The sequence below is a fragment of the Lagenorhynchus albirostris genome, chromosome 20 (genome assembly GCF_949774975.1).
Source record: "Lagenorhynchus albirostris chromosome 20, mLagAlb1.1, whole genome shotgun sequence".
Lineage (NCBI taxonomy): Eukaryota > Metazoa > Chordata > Mammalia > Artiodactyla > Delphinidae > Lagenorhynchus > Lagenorhynchus albirostris.
This window is the reverse complement of record NC_083114.1, coordinates 51,768,275-51,780,855: the sequence shown is the minus strand read 5'-3', so window position 1 is coordinate 51,780,855 and position 12,581 is coordinate 51,768,275. Positions and strand designations below refer to the sequence as shown.

The window sequence follows — 12,581 nt, the reverse complement described above, 5'->3', positions numbered from 1 at the left end:
AACGAGTTCTGCCTTCAGAAGTCTTCTTATCTTATCTCCTGGAGGGGACTGGTAGGGCATTCCTCTGTGCTAGGCCTTGAGCACACAGTGGGCAACCGACAGCATACAGCCCCTTGAGGAGACCTGGTTGCCTGGGCCCCTGTGCGCAGACGGGGGTCTCACAGCTGAACCACCATTTAAGAAACACTTAAAGAACGTCTAAAAGACCTAAGAATAATGACGAGCATGTATTGGGTGCTGTATGCCAGTATCTCATTCATTGCTCACACTGGCTTTGTGGGGTAGGCTCTTCTCCCCTCTCCTCCCCCCCCCTGTTTTGAGATATAATTGATATATAACATTGTATTCACTTAACAATGTAATGATTTATGTACGTATTGTGAAATGATTACCCTAAGTTTAGTTGACATCCATCACCTCACAGTTACACATTTTTTTTTCTTGTGATGATAACTTTTAAGATCTCTTACCAACTTTCAAACGTCCAATACAGTATAGTTAACATCCCCAGGACTTACTTAGCTTATAACTGGAAGTTTGTACCTTTGGGATAGGCTCTTCTCTTAATCCACTTTACAAATGAGAAAACTGAGATTTAAATTGCTTGCCAAGTAACCATCCCTGCCCTGGCTGCCTCGCCCACTGACCGTGGTGCAGACGGCCCAGGTGGCATGGCTCTGATCCGGTTGCATGTAAGCCCAGACTGCCTGCAGCTGGCTCGCCTCCAGGCAAACCCGATCTCGCCCCTCCACAGGCAGCGCTCAGGCCCTTGGCTTTCCTGATTCTGGACAGGGCGAGTTTGCAGTCTTTGCTTTGCGGTTCCTCCCCAGTCCTCTTCCCCCAGCCTCATTCTCCCTATGATCTGTCTGTGTCTGACCTGGTTCCCAGCTGGGCAGTAAGCTTTCCCCCTACTGCTCCATCTTTGGTGGCTCGCAACCTTTCTTGCTCTTTTCTGTAACAGAAGGCTGGCGCTTGTAAGTGGTACCACTGAGATTCAAATCAAGGCCTGGTGATACTCCAGCCCAGGCTCTCTGTTGGCTCTGCCGTGTAGCTCCTTGGTTTGTGTCTGAGTCCCGAAGTGACAGTGCTGGAGGAGAGGAGGGAAAGGGCGCTGTCGTGTAGTTGAGGTGAATACCTGGTAATTGGGTGGTAGGGGTGGCAGGGAGGGAGTGGACGGCAAGTTGCTAGGAGCTCTGAGTTTAAAATAGTGTGAGGCCATGAGTGCTGGCGCCCTCGGGTAGTCAGTTGTGCAAGGTTACCCAGAGAAGGCTTTTGTCCTTGGAACAGTAGATGACGTTCCAGGATTGTGGGAACAGCAGTCTGATGTTTACGTTCATTCAGGCCATGATGGGAGCTGAGCAATTCGTTTCCTGACGCGAGTTCTTTCCCTTCCAAGTATACTGTGTTTCTTCATTCTGTGGAAAGCGTTAATACCATTAGCATTAAGCCTGATTCAGGGCTACCTGTAACCCTAACCTTTCAGAGAACATCTTGTTCCTCAGCAACTTCCCTTCCCCCCATTTATTTTATGAAAGTTCTCTTCCCAGCTTTGGTCATTTATCTTTGGGGCCATATTTTCTGCTTCTAGCAACTGAGTATAGTATATTTAGCTAATTAATGAGTTATATAACTAAATCCATGTGTTTCTTGTATTTCATATTACAGAGGGAATATTTTACTCAGTGCCTAAATTGAAATAGTATCATTTCTATCTTTATCCCCTCTTGGCTTTTTCTTTTCCTTAAAGAAGGAAGGAGACCTATATGATATTACTTACACCGAGTTCCTTTTTTTTTTTTTCAGTTGGCTAATTATAAACTTAAAATAATTAGTTTCCAACCAAGCCTCATGGATTTACATCCTGTGTTTTTAGGGCCATGGAGGATATAATTAATTTTAGCTTGGTGAACACATGGGTTTTGGGGGTGCATTTTCAAAGTATAGTAGAGAAGGTAAATGTCAAATGAAAATGTTTAGTTTTTAAAGCCATTCACATTAGAAATTTCTCTTCCTCTTTTTGTGCAGAGCCAAGTTAGTTCCTGGACTGTGGGTGGCAGTGTCTTTGCTTAGTGATCACTTTTGTCTTCTTTGAGAAGTTTGTGTGCAACCTGGAACGGTAGCTACATTTTTTGTACTTATTCTGTGTCAGGGCTGCTAAACACTCTACATTTTCTTTTTTTAATCTTCCACAATTCTGTACGTTAAAGCAGATGAAGAAACTAAGATGAATTGAAGATGAAGAAATTGAGGCTCATTGAAATTGAGTAGCCTTCCCAAGGCCCTCTTCTGATGGTAGGACTGGGCTTGAAGGCGGGTCTTCTCTCCCAGGGCCTGTGCTCTGAGACATGACGTTGCTCTGGGACACGCCTGGGTTCAGATCCCGGGATGTGACTTCTCTCCGCCTCTGTTTCCTCATTTTATTTTATTTTATTATTATATACTTTAAATAAATTTATTTATTTAATTTTGGCTGGGTTGGGTCTTCATTGCTGCGTGCGGTCTTTCTCTAGTTGCGGCGAGCGGGGGCTACTCTTCATTGCGGTACACGGGCTTCTCATTGTGGTGGCTTCTCTTATTGCAGAACACGGGCTCTAGGCGCGCGGGCTTCAGTAGTTGTGGTGCACGGGCTCAGTAGTTGTGGCACATGGGCTCTAGAGCACAGGCTCAGTAGTTGTGGCGCACGGGCTTAGGTTCTCCGCGGCATGTGGCATCTTCCCAGACCAGGGCTCAAACCCGTGCCCCCTGCCTTGGCAGGCGGATTCTTAACCACTGTGCCACCAGGGAAGCCCCTGTTTCCTCATTTTAATGTGGGGAGAAACTTGTTTCACAGGAAGAGTCTGCCCAGTACATGCGTTAATCTTCATGAACCTGCTTATGGTGCGGCTGTGGGGAGGCAGTGCTGGCTCCTTCCCCCTTGCCCACCTTAGTGAGAGCTCTTGGCAGGGTGGGCCCTGGCCTTCCATTCCTGCGTCCCTGGTGCCTGCTCTGCAGTGCCTGTCATGGGCACTGGAGGGAATGTTTGTTGAATAAATGATGTTACGAATTTCTCTAGGTTCTTCTTAGAAGAAGTTTTTTTCTTTTTGTTTTTTTTATACCACAGGTAGCTAATAGGCTTTTACCTTTGGCCAAGGTGTTACTTGATCCCTTTCTCTTTTCTTCATATTTAATAGATTTTAGAGCAGTTTTAGGTTTACAGAAAATTGAGCAGATAGTACAGAGTTGCTATATACCCCTCTACAGCTTCCCCTATTATTAACATCTTGCATAGTGTGTTTGTTTTAATTGGTGAGCCAGTGTTTATACGTTATTATTAACTAAAGTCCACTGTCTACATTAGGATTCACTCTCTGTTAGTACAGGCCTGTGGGTTTTGACAAATGTGTAATGTCACGTGTCCACAAGGACAGTGTCCTACAGAGTAGTTTCACTGCCCTATAACTCCTCTGTGCCCCACCCCTTCGTCCCTCCCTTCTCCCATCCAGCACTGGCAGCCCCTGGTCTTTTTATTCTCTCGGTAGTGTTGCCTTTTCCAGAGCGTCAGATAGGTGGGATCATACATTCTGCAGCCTTTTCACACAGGCTTCTTTCATTAAACAATAATCATTTAAGTTTCTAGCACATCTTTTTGTGTCTCGATAGCCCATTTCTCTTTATTGCTGAATAAGACTCCATTGTGTGGATGTACCACACACTGTCTGTTTATCCATTCACCTTTCGTAGGACATCTTGCTTGCTTCCAGTTTTGGGCAATTGTGAATAAAGCCTTTATGCTGCGTTCCTTTTCACTTAACCTTGAGTTTTCCAGCTGTGCTGATGATGGCGCATCAAGCTTCTTTATCAGGAAATACTGGTCACTACTAGAAATGCTTCCCTGAGTTGGCCTCCATTTAAAACTATATGTATTTGTGTTTTTATTGCTTTTTCAGCTTTATTGAAGTATAAATGACAAATAATAAACTATATGTTTTAAAAATACATAGTTGGATAAGTTTTGACATATGTATACCTGTGAAACCATCACCATAATTACGATAGTGAGCATATCCATCACCCCAAAAGTGCTTTATGTCCCATTGTAATTTCTCCCTCCTTCCCATACCAACACACCTCCACCTCCAGGCAACCACTGATTTGCCTTTTGTTACTATAAATTAGTTTGTATTTCCTAGAATTTTACGGAAATAGAATCATAACCTTTTTTTTTGTCTAGCCTCTTTGATTCAGCATAATTATTTTGGATTCATTCATTGTGGATGAAAGATAGTTCATTACATTGTATTGCTGAAGAGTGTTCCATTATTTGTATACATTGCAGTGGAAAACATAGGCATTAAAAAAAGATAATACTTTTTCATTCAGTAGTATCTTTCTAATATTTTAGATGTTAGAATCAAGAGTAAAACCTATCATTTATTTTCAAGTTAGGATTAATATTTGTAAACTAGAAAACAAAGGGTTACTTTTCAGTTGGTAAACCAAAAAAGAAAAAAAAGAAAGAAGGAAAAAACCAGTTACTGAGGTTATATTCTAGGCAGAAAACAAAACTAGATCTTTAACTCTTGGGGAGCTAGAGAGGGAGGGATACAGTGGGTAAAGTTGGGGGAAGAGTTGAACAGGAAGGGAGATTGCAGGGGTGGGAGGTGTGGCTTCCAGAGGCCACACCTGGGAGGGGCAGGGCCGGTGGCCTGACAGTGGTCCCTCTGCCCCCAGAATCTCTTCAGAAAAGGCCTTTGAGCCACCTCAGTCAGCTGTCCTTGAAAGAATTAGCTGATGTTTACCTGTAAGTTGGCTTTATGATTGGTGTGCGTTCAGAGGCTGCCTGTTCCCCCCCCCCCGCCCCGGTACGCAGGCCCCTCACTGTTGTGGCCTCTCCTGTTGCGGACGCAGGCTCCGGACGCGCAGGCCCAGCGGCCATGGCTCACGGGCCCAGCCGCTCCGCGGCATGTGGGATCGTCCCGGACTGGGGCACGAACCCGTGTCCCCTGCATTGGCAGGCGGACTCTCAACCACTGCGCCACCAGGGAAGCCCTGCTGCCTGTTTTTTGAAAAATTTCCCTCTGATGCCAGAAAATTTTAAATAGGTAGCGCAGCCTTCTATTCTACTTCTAGACCAAAGGCTTTAATTAAAAAAGCCTAGTTGATCAAACAGATTTGAAACTCATACTAGATTCATTTATCAACAAGTACGAATGACTCTTGGGTTTCATGGAGAGAAGAAATTTGTCATAAGACTTATTATTTTGGGCATGTGCCACCACAGCCTTACAGACATTCTAAGGACAGTAACGAGGACAGAGATATGTAGTTGTCAGGTCAGCATGTTTGCTGCAGATTTAAGTTATTCATGGTGAGTCAGTCAAGACGATCAGAGCAACTTCTTGAACTTGAAATGTGGCCAATGAGACTGAGGGACTGAATTTTAATGTTATTTGCTTTTAATTAAATTTAAATAGCCGCATGTGGTTGGTGGCTGCAGGTTATAGAAGAGATGGTTCTGGAGTGCATTCCATTGAGTGGAACGGTAGGAGTTACCTTCATTATTCACATTCATTCTTTCCTCTCCCCTCCTCCCCACTTTCTTTTCTGGGTTCAATGTACATAGTCCAGTTTGTGTATGTAAGTTAGATGTGCATTTGTTGGGACCCCTCTGTATAACGGAGAACAGTTAAGTACAAGTACAGTAAGTGACAGTCCATTGGTTTTATAGTCCTTTCTATTGTACTTCAAGTTTTTGTCCTTCACAATTTTGACTGGTTGGCATTTAAAATAACTCTTGAATTTTTGTGAGAAAATAATTAAATGGAACCTGTTACAGTTAATCTCTTAGATCAGGAGTGGGCACACGATGGCCTGCTGTCTGTTTTTGTACACAAGCTAAAAATCATTCTTACATTTTCTAGCGGTTGGGAAAAATTCAAAAGACTATTTTATGACATGTGAAAAGTATATGAAATTCAAATTTCAGTCTCTGTAAATACAGTTTCATTGGAACCCAACTGTACTCAATTTGTTCACATATTGTCTGTGGCAGTTTCTGTCCTCAAAAGGCAGAATTGAATATTTGCCACAGAGACTGGCCCAGAAAGCTGAAAATATTTACCATTTGGCCCTTCACTTATGGCAAAGGCTTGCCCACCCCTCTCTTAGATTTTTGAAGGCTTTTGTGCAGAAATTGGAAACTCAACTTGAACACCGGACCCTTTGAAAGTTTGATAGTAGAGGATAATCACTTGGATTGAAGCTCATTTGTTTGCATTTTGAATAATGTATTTATAGGCAAGGGATTTGTGAATGAATGAATAAAATTTAAAGCACTTGGAGCCACAGTTCCCAAACTGTGCTCTGAGACACCCCAGAGCACCCCAGTGCTATAGGATATTTTTAATTTTTGAGGAAGCATAGTGATACTCCACATTTCTTAAACACTGCAGGCTCCTAGTTCAGGTAGTGTACGGTTTCAGGATCGCACTGCATTTCTTTTGATGGTGTCGCATCTTGGTGAAGCTGGGGTTGCAGTGGTTGCTGTGCTAAAGGCAAGTGTCTCAGAGGAGTTGCTGTCCAACTCCGGGAGACGGGGGCAGCAGCGTGGCTCCAGCTTGATCCCTAAGAGGCGCCCGCGCGCCCGTAGTTCTGGTCGTTTAGGAATGAAACAGAAACATCTTTTCCTTCAACTTAAGTGCATTATTTCTTTCAAATGCTTACTAAGTTATTAAGACACAAGTGCTTTTTAAATTGTTTGGACCTACTAATCTAATAAATGGTATTTCTTTTGGCCTTGGGGCACTGTGAAAAAGTTGCTGAGATTCCAAGGGTGCTGTAAACCGAAATTTGGGAACCTCTGACACAGAGCACCAAGTGACAGTGCTTTAAAGGACAGATGACCCCAGATAAGCCAGTCAGAAACGTCATCAATGATTATCTTCAAGAAAATAAACCCGCTGGAAGTATGGAGCCCCCAGGCTATTGACTTAGATGTCAATCTTGAGATCTTTCAGAAAGTGACACAGTTGGACAAGTGTGGGTGGCTATCGTTTTCTAACCTAAATTAACATGCAGAAGATGCAGTTAATCAAGCATACTGATTATCCTTTGAGTTTATTTGAAAACCCAGTAACTTTGTCAGTCTATTAAATTGTGTTAACAAAAGTTTGCAGGTGGTCTTGCCTGGAAATTCTTGAAGAGGAACACATTACAAGAACTTTGAGGTACAGTCTTCTGGAAGGCCTCGCTAAGTCACGGCTTTCACGATACAGCACCCACATACGTGTTAGGTTTGGCAAGGAGAGACGGGGTAATGTCTGCTCCGTCTCCCACCAGGGCCCACCTGAGACTGGCTTCCTGTTGTGCATTGTATCTAAAGCAAGAGCCCTGTGCTAGTCTTGCTTTAGCCAATGTAAACAAGCCAGTTTGTAAGCAGGTTTAGATGATTCTTTTTCTTCTAAGCAGAATTCTTTGTTTTCCTACTTGTTTTGACCTCATAGCGATGACTCAGATACTTAGATGCCATGGTACTTCTTGCTGAACATTATAAAATATTAACATGTAGACATTTCCCATGAACCAGGAACAGTTTGTTAGCAGGACAGTGACTGTCGTATGTGCAGTGTAAAATCGCAACCACGATTCACTGTATGTTGCAGGGAGAGTTCGGGGGTGGCGGGCGCTGTCCGACTATACTCTATGGGTGGCGTCCCAGTTCTTTGCTGATATTTGCCTGCTCCTCTGTTGTACCCACTCCTTTGTTTCTTTGCTCGCTGATATTTTTTTTGCGGGGGGGCGGTCATGAACTAGTGCTTGTTTCTAGGACCCAAAGGATTAGGAAAATTTGTGGTAGAAAATCTTAAAATGGGGGCTTCCCTGGTGGCGCAGTGGTTGAGAGTCTGCCTGCTGATGCAGGGGACATGGGTTTGTGCCCTGGTCCGGGAAGATCCCACATGCCGCGGAGCGGCTGGGCCCGTGAGCCATGGCCGCTGAGCCTGCACGTCTGGAGCCTGTGCTCCGCAATGGGAGAGGCCACAACAGTGAGAGGCCTGCGTACCACTAAAAAAAAAAAAAAAAAAAATCTTAAAGTGGGTAGAACTCTCTAGGAACAACTTATGTGGCTGTTCGGGAAGAGACCATCGCCCTGAATTTGGGTTCAGAGCACTTCCATCCCACTCGTCATTCAGATCTGCAAGAATGCTGCCTTTCGGAGTAGAGTCAAGTACATGGGCATCACGAACCAGATATTTTAAGAGGTCAAAAACCCTAGTACTGGGACTTCCCTGGTGGCGCAGTGGTTAAGAATCCGCCTGCCAATGCAGAGGTCACGGGTTTGATTCCTGATCCGGGAAGATCCCACATGCTGTGGAGCAACTAAGCCTGTGAGCCACAACTACTGAGCCCACGTGCCACAACTACTGAAGCCCGTGTGCTGCAGCTACTGAAGACCATGAGCCTAGAGCCCGTGCTCCGCAACAAGAGAAGCCACTGCAATGAGAAGCCTGCACATCACCCCAAAGAGTAGCCCCTGCTCACCACAACTAGAGAAAGCCTGCGTGCAGCAATGAGGACCCAACGCAGCCAAAATAAAACAAAATACAAAAAAACCCTACTACTGTTTTTTTCTTTTTGGATACTATTTTAAAATATCATAGTATGGATAAATCAGATTATTGACCTCTCTGTGGAATTAAAACTTTTTACGTGTGAAGTCTTTTAATTTTGTGGGTAATTTTTACCAGGTCCTTTAGAATTGTCACTGTTGCCTGGTAATAGTCGTCTGAAGGTCCGTTAAGGGGCAGGTGGTAAAGGTGTGAGTGAAGTGCGGAGGACACAGACGGTCACTGGAAGTAGTGACTTTCCTTCATGCAGGCCTGACACGCCAATTGGCACAAAGGCCCTGAGTCTGTGTGCTGTTTCCCAAGAGAAGAGATGTGGATTTTAGAAGCAGTTCTGAAGTTTCTTATCCTTTAACAAAAATATTTCATGTTCAGGACCGTTGAAGCAAAGGAGTGGATTTATGAGTGAAAGAAACTGTGATGCGTTGGTGCAAAATTCCCCACGTTTCTTCTCAGTGTTTGCGCATTCCCCCTCTGTTGTGCAGAGTAATGTATGTTGAAATGGCTCATTTATCAAAAGTAAACAGAGCTGGTTTATATCATTGTGCACTGTGGGAGTGTGTGTTGGGAGAAAGGGATACGTTCCTGGTAAAACTGTCTACAATGTTTGGAGTTGCAAGAGTTTTGGTGCATGGTATGTGAGCAATGCATTCACCATCTGTTCTTTCAGCTCTAATTGTGCCCTCCACAATATTCATCAAAGTCACATTTCGACGAGAAGTTTCTAGAAAAGAAATCAACCTCTTATTGGGTTATGTGCCCTTTCCTTAGACATTATGGCACCATAGGTTGAACTCAAGTCTTTTCCAGACTAAGTATTGCCGCTGGAAAAAGTGTGTTATGTGTGGATACCAAGGGGGAAAGGGACGGGTGGGGTGGATTGGGAGGTTGGGACTGACACTTATACACGATTGATACTATGTATGAACTAGACGGCTAATGGGAACATAGTGTATAGCACAGGGAACTCTACTTAATGCTCTGCAGTGACCTAAATGGGAGGGAAATCCAAAAAGGAGGGGATGTATGCATGTGTGTGGCTGATTCATTTTGCTGTGCAGTAGAAACCAACAGAACATTGTAAAGCAACTATACTCCAATAAAAATTAATTAAAAAAAAAGTGTTATCAGGACCATGGAATTTGAGGTTGTCTAAGATGAAATTCATAATTTAAACTTCAGATATGTTTGATCTTAAAGGGAAATGGCTTGGAGTATATTAAATTTTTATATATATCTTTTTAGTTTTAGTATAATCATTTTATTTTCTTGTTTGATTTTACCGGTGGGTATCCAGCCTGTTGTTGTGACTTGATACACTGGTCTATCTGAAGACGGGTGATTGAGGGAAATGACTGGGTTAAATGCAGCACTTACTACTACAGCTGTGTGTGCCATGTTCCCGTTGCTCCGTTGTTGGTCTTGTACTGGTTTGAAAATAGCTAATCTGATAGGGTTGTCAATAAGTATTTGGATGAATGAAGTATATCATGACTAACTGGATTGTAACTTTTCTTTAAAAGGGCTCAGATTTCTACAGATTTTGGGTTTATCCATATCTTGTTAAGTATGAACACATTTATTCACAAATGGCCTGTGATTTGGAACCTCGGCTGAGGGGTGGAGTGCGAGGGCCCACCGAGGGCTGAACTGGGACAGGGTGCAGTGCCAGGCCCCGGGTTCCCTGGGCAGTTGTCACTTTCACGTCTGGAATTAGCTTGGACGTTTGTCTGCTCTTGAGTTTCAGCCACAGACGTGAGCTTGCCGCTGTCGGGGCAGCGACCCCCGCGCTCTAGCTGCTCCCCGGGGCTCGTCCAGCTTGGCTTCCTTTTGGTTCTGCTCCTGTCCCTGCCACCAGGGACGTTTCCTTCCCTTTGGGTTACTTCTGTAAAGCTGCCCACCCTTGAAGACCCCCGGCAGACGTACTTCCTCCGAGAAGCCTCTGGAACCACCCAGCCGGGGCGTTGTTGTCATACAGCCGCTTCGGTGGTGGCTCACCTCTCCCTGGGGCCTGTCTGCTGCCCTTGTGTACAGTCGTGTGTTTCTGTGTCTTCCACTCGAGTGTTTTCCAGAACCTTAGCCTAGGGCTGCGTTATGGTGGGCCCTCTTTACGTAGCTGTTGTTTTGAGACTCCGTGAATTGTAGAAATATAACTCTGAGGGACTTTGATCAACTTGCCATGTTTTCTTGGTATGTTGTGTATTTCTTTGAACACTGGCACCTTCTAAGAGAGACTTAAGCCATGGTTAGCCTCTTCACTTACTGATTCTTTCCGGGTGGAACCCTGCCTGTTCATGAGGGTCAAGCCTGGTGCCACAGGATAGCCAAGTTGAGGGAAGCAGCTGGCTTAGTTTGTTGGCTAAATTGGGTATGAACATAGTTCAATTTAAAGGTAGGTTCTTTAAATGGAATTTCTTTTAAATGGGTTTTCCTGGCACTATGCAGTGTTAAGCTCATTAATGCACAAGTTGAAATGTCTTCACTAAAATATGGTTTTCTTTGGCACAGTACCAGCTTTTAATATGTCACAATTGCATTCGGAGGTTGGTTAAAAACCGAAAGTACTGTTTCCAAGCTCCCAAATTGCAGGCTCAGAACCCTTTTGAAGGAGGAAGAGTGGGTGTAGGAAGGTGGGCGGGAGTTGCTACCCAGGAGCAGCTCTCCTCTCAGGGGCAAGTGGACAAGGCTTTAGTGCTGCGTCTACCATTGAAACGATCACTAAGTTAGACAAAAAGAGTGAGCAAATGACTACAATGGTTATTCCTCTTCCAAAAGTAATTTTTACTTTTAAGAGGAGACATCAAAGAACATTTCTCCCCCTCTGAAGAAACTACTTCTGGAAGAGTTACTTTTGTTTGGCCTTTCTTGATTTTTGTATTTGTTAAATATCGAGTGTGATTAGGAAATGACTTGATAATATTGCAGATAGTTGGCAAAAAAATAAGACATTTGAAAGTTACCTCTGCTCTTCTGACACAGTGGTTGGAACCTGGTGAGCGTTGAAATATGGGGTTCTTCCTCACTTCTCTCCTAGAGATTTCTTCCTGCGGAGATAAAATTGAAGGCCTGCTAGTGTGGGCTCTTTGGACCAAACAGGGTTTTATAAAAATAGGGAAGCTTCATAAAATCCGGATTGCTGGCTTCTCTTGAAAAACCATAAGCTGGAGCTCCCTGGGCCTGCGTCTCCTCTGAGCTGCAGTGGACGGCCGCGGGCAGGAGGCCCCACAAGGAGGAGCAGGTGCGCCTTGGGTTAGGGCTGTGGGCAAACCTAAAAGTTGTGTACATTTTCACGTATAAAATGGGACAATGTTGTATTTAATCAGTTACTTGGAAAAGCACTGTTGGTTTACGTGAGGACTTCCCCCCCAGGGTTACCTTTTCCTATTAATATTTTTCCCAGCTTTCTAATTTGAAAAATTTCTATTAAAAAACAGTTGAAAAAGGAACTTCCCTGGTGGTCCAGTGGCTAAGGCTCTGCGCTCCCATTGCAGGGGGCCTGGGTTCGATCCCTGGTCAGGGAACTAGATCCCACATGCAGCGACTAAAGATCCTGCATGCTGCAACAAAGATCCTGTGTGCCGCAACTAAGACCCAGCGCGGCCAAATAAATAAATATTTTAAAAAAGGCAACAACAAATGTCATTTAAAAAAAAAGTTGATAAAGTATAGTGAGCACCTGTATACATTTCACCCAGGTAAATTAACACATTTGCTTTATCTCGCTTTTTCACACACACACACCATATATTTTTTTTTTTGCAGAACCATTTGAAAGTAAGCTGCATATTAACACTTTTGCCCTAAATACTGAAGAATAGATGTTCTCCTTACATAACTGTCATCATTATCACACCTGAGAAATTTGACACTGATAGAATAATATTATTTAATAAGGAGTACATAGAGTTATTTTTATTCCAATCCAGGAACCAGGACAGCATTGCATTCCATAGTCCTGTCTCTTCAGTTGTCTTTATTCTA

At 43.8% G+C, this 12,581-nt stretch overlaps 1 protein-coding gene across 2 annotated transcripts in view; it reads left to right on the top strand.

Annotated features, from left to right (window-relative positions):
- SEC14L1 (SEC14 like lipid binding 1) overlaps positions 1 to 12,581 on the top strand; it is a 51,831-nt gene that overhangs the window by 17,405 nt on the left and 21,845 nt on the right. The window contains exon 1 of one of the 2 annotated variants that reach the window (XM_060132913.1): positions 2,099 to 2,116. The exons of the other annotated variant lie outside the window; for it this stretch is intronic. The gene's annotated coding sequence lies outside the window, so the exon portion shown is untranslated. Of the gene's footprint in view, positions 1 to 2,098; positions 2,117 to 12,581 lie in introns of those variants that run through there. 2 annotated transcript variants of the gene reach the window in all.